Consider the following 4,239-nt stretch of genomic DNA (forward strand, 5'->3'; position numbering starts at 1 on the left):
ATTTTTATTTTTCAAAATTCAGTAAAACCCCTACGTTAATCTGTAGTCCTTGATGAACTGAAACAAACAAGCTATTGGCCAGTTTTTTATCGCCACTTTCTGCGGAGGAATCCTGCGTGTTAACTTTAAAAGAAGATATCCTATGAAAATAAAAGTACTGTACAATCTTAGGACCTTATCAAAGATAAGTTCATTTCAATCTGATATTGTTAATGTGTTAAGCCATCCCTTGTGTTAAGAAATATACCCTCAGGTTCTATCCCTACAGTGGCTCAGAAACTAATTTTATTGACAAATGTCCCAAAAATGCATTTTGGGAGGAAAAAGCCCCCTTCATAGGCAACTATTACCAACTATTACGTCTCTATTACCTATCTATTACCTTTCTATTACGTCTATTACCTGACTATTACCAAACTATTACCGGACGGGCGACCCGACTATTACCTGAGTGGAAACCCCCTCGTTGTTGACAATACTGGACTTGGCCATCGTGAACGCTACCCATTTAGCTTTTGTACAAGCAGTGATACTGGAAGTATCACCTGCTAAAAATAAATAAGGGGCGTAAAACAAAGAAATTTTGCAAAGAAAATGTCACTTATGGAATCAGCACCACTAAAAACCACTGCAAACCAAATTTCAGCTCGATCCAACCTAGCAAAGACTTTTGTCGTGGTTTGGAGGTCAAATCTCCCACTGTGCGGCGGTTCTACAGCACGCGGCGCTGGTCCATCCCCAAGGACGCGTCGTGGGCCCCCTACGAGGATTATCTGGAGCAGCATGGTGCGCGGGTGTGGCGCCAGCCGCTGGGGCTCCATCAGTATCAGGCCTTTGTGGCGCCGCTTTCTGACGCTGAGGACGCGACGTTCCGGCGGCGGCACGCTCGCATGAGTGCGCCGCGACATGTTCCGCAGGCTTGGTGGACCCAGGCCTGCACTGGTGCAGTGCAGCGGCGGGTTGAAGCTCGGCGCGCTTTTCGTCGGGGCCGCACACCGGCGTCGTATGAGGGAGGACCTTGTTCGGGTGTCTGCGGACGCCGATCGTATCATTCAGCATGCTAAGCGGGACAGCTGGAAGGGACTTTGTCTCTGGCCTTTTCCCCGCCAAGGACAGTATGAACGTCTTGTGGCGTATGGCTCGAAGCTACAGCAACCAGCCCAGCCCAACCCCTCCAGGGGCGAATGGCTAGAGGATTTCTTGGCTAAGTACTCGCCGGAAGGCATGGAACCCCCTCCCGGAGCGATTCTGCCCGCAGGGCCCCACGCGGGCCGAATATGAATTTGAACCCCCCCCCCCCCTTTCACAGTTACGGCGGTGCTGAACACGGCCCCAGTGATGGACGAGGTGACAGCTGAAGTGCTCCGGCACCTCTCTCCAGACGCCCTCGCCTGCCTGACGGCCCTCTACTACTTCTGGTGGCGCCGCATTTTGGTGGTGCCCATTAATTGGCCGGGGGAGGACCCTGACTCTGCGTCCTCGTACCGGCCGATCGCTCTGGCCTCGGTCTTGGATAAAGTCTTTGAGAGCATGATTCAGCCGCGCCTGGAATGGTGGGCCGATTCGCGGGGGTTGTTGAACCCTGCTCAGAGCGGCTTCCGGAAGGGCATGGGCACGGCCGACTCGGTCGGCTCCTTCCTGACCTCCGTGTATGACGCACGGGTGGAGGGGCGCATTGTGGCAGCCTTCTTCGCTGACGTGGAGGGCGCCTATAACTCTGTTCGCCCGGGACTGGTGGTGCAAGGACTATTTGTTCTACTATATTCTCTCCTTAACTCGTCTTGGGTGTCAGCGCCGCAGGCCTAGCTATGTGTGCGCCAGGCGCGTCGCAGCGTAACAGTGTTTCGTGAGATATCGCAAAGCCTGTTACGCGATACGTTTTCCTCTAGCTCAAACCGTTGAGGCGCTAAAGGGTATTTTTGACGAAAATAAGCGAAAATTGTACAACCCTGTATGCTTAGCCGAGGTGACGGGCCGTTGACGGGCCGTAGGCCCGTATCATTGTGTACATTTTTCGACCACCCGACTCGGGTGTCAGCGCCGCAGGCCAAGGTAGATGTATGCAAGGCGCGTCGCAGCGTAACAGTGTTTCGTGAGATATCGCGAAGCCTGTTAAGCAAGACGTGGTCTGGCGTACATCTACCTTGTCTAAAAGGGCGATGGCCCAGTATTGTTGACAAAACTGGGTCTTGGCCTTGGCTCAGTGTTGCTGACAATACTGGGCCTCACTGACCATTGTCAACGCCACCCATCAGACCCCCCTCCTTGGCCATCGTGAACGCTACCCATTTAGCTGTTGTACAAGCAGTGATAATGGGAGTATCATCTGCTAAAAGGACTCTTCCTTAGCCAAAACGCTTTTACCAAGAATGACAGAAAAGGCAAAATCTGCTCAGTACAGCAAGAAAGGGCGTGGGCGAGGTGAGAAAGTTTCACCTTTGTGTCACTACCCCGCTTTTATTGCGTCGGTAGTTCTTGACCCTCGCTTTTTCTTACTGCTGAACACAGCAGATTGCTGAAGCAAAACCTTGACGGCGCCATCTTGAGGTCAGATAAGTGGAACATGCTGATGAAGAAGGTCTGCGGGCGGCTCGTCATAGGCCAGTCTATGAGAGCTGGCAACCTGGTCGGCATAAAGGTCAATGATTTTCTGGACATCTCGGTAGAAAAGGCGAATGGTAGTATTGAGGTGACAATACCAATAAAGGAACACAAGGTGAGCAGGTATAGGAAGGCCTTCCTTAGTGTTTCATTAGTGGATTTTCAGACCATCGTTTTGCCCATTGTCAACGCGGCACAGAAGCGGGAAAGTGATAATCCCCATGTCTTATGAAATTTCCGACATCATTTTCGAATAAGGTCTGGGCCGAAGTCAAAGTCAAACCACTTGAATTCATGAGCAAATTGGGTGCCACCGCGACACAGGGGGTAACCGAAGCCTCCTCCATCGACAAGGGTTCAACTGCAGCAGATAATGAGGCACCGCCACCTGGTGGAATGGGCGCAGGCGAAGATGGTGACGATACAGTGGCATCGTCACCGTCAGTTGTTCGGGACACACCATCACCCTGGCGTGCAAAATAGCTGGTAATGGTTTTCAACCGCTTGCGGTTCATCATGCTCATGGTGACCAGGTGTTAGGCCCTAAGCCTAAGCCCTGCACCCTGGACTACCGCCCTAGTCCAACCCAACCCCAACCCACCAATGAAGGCAAAGACGGAAGACAGAAAACAACAACTACGAGGCTATAAAAAATCCAAGCCTTGACAACTTTTGCGAACAGCGCCAGCCCTGCCTACGTCTCAAAACTCAAGCTCAGCCCCATCCGGTCAATAATAAAAACGGTAACTCTAGCTCCAAGCTCCAAACGCTTGCGCTTGCTTGCCGCTAACTTGTGCCTCTGTCCGCTGTCCGGTCCTGTCTTAATCGCGGGGCTCGAGGCGGAGAGGGGCGACGAGTGTAGTGTAGCGTAGCGAGCGAGTGTAAGCGGGCGAGCGAGGAGCGAGGCAAGCGACGCACGGCACGGCATCGGCGTGGAGGCTGGTGCTGTGGTGACTCGGCTTGGCTTGTGCGGGGCGGGGGTAAGGCGGGACGGGGCAGGGCAGGGTGCGCGCTGCGTTGCTGTGCCACGTGCTGCGCTGGCCGGTGGCCGGGGCCGTGGGCCGGGGCCCGGCCACTCGAGCTAAGCTCCACAGCGCACGCAACGCGCACCCTACCCCACCGCTGAACGCGCGAAGCCTGTTACGCGGGATAGCGTTCGAGGTAAGCTCCCTGCCCCCTGGCCCCCTGCTAGACACGTTGGCGTTGCAGGGAAACGCTAATACGGGAAATAGGAAATATCGCGAAGCCTGTTATGCGAGACGTGAACTGATGTATTGTATGCGTGCATCACTATGAGACTCCAGGGCACGGCTACTAGACCGAAGGAGAAGAACAATAATCGTCGGTACGGGGCGGGACTGGGGCTGGGCAGCGCCCGACGAGTTTTGTTCTTCTCCTTCTCCTTCCGGTCTAGCCGAGGGCCGAGCCCTATGGTGGAGTACCTAATAGATAGTATTTCTACATGCTTACAGTACAACTATCTTATTCTTTCTGTTATCTCTTTTTTCTTTTCTCTTTCTTTTCCTTTCCTCTTTCTCTCCCTCTCTCCTCTCTTTCCTTCTCCTTCCTCTTTCCCCTCCTCTTTTTCTCCTCTCCTCTCCCCTTTTCCTTTTCTCTCCTCCTCTCCTCCTCCTCGCC

The sequence above is a fragment of the Frankliniella occidentalis genome, unplaced genomic scaffold (assembly GCF_000697945.3).
Source record: "Frankliniella occidentalis isolate FOCC.00 unplaced genomic scaffold, Focc_3.1 Scaffold506, whole genome shotgun sequence".
Classification (NCBI taxonomy): Eukaryota; Metazoa; Arthropoda; class Insecta; order Thysanoptera; family Thripidae; genus Frankliniella; species Frankliniella occidentalis.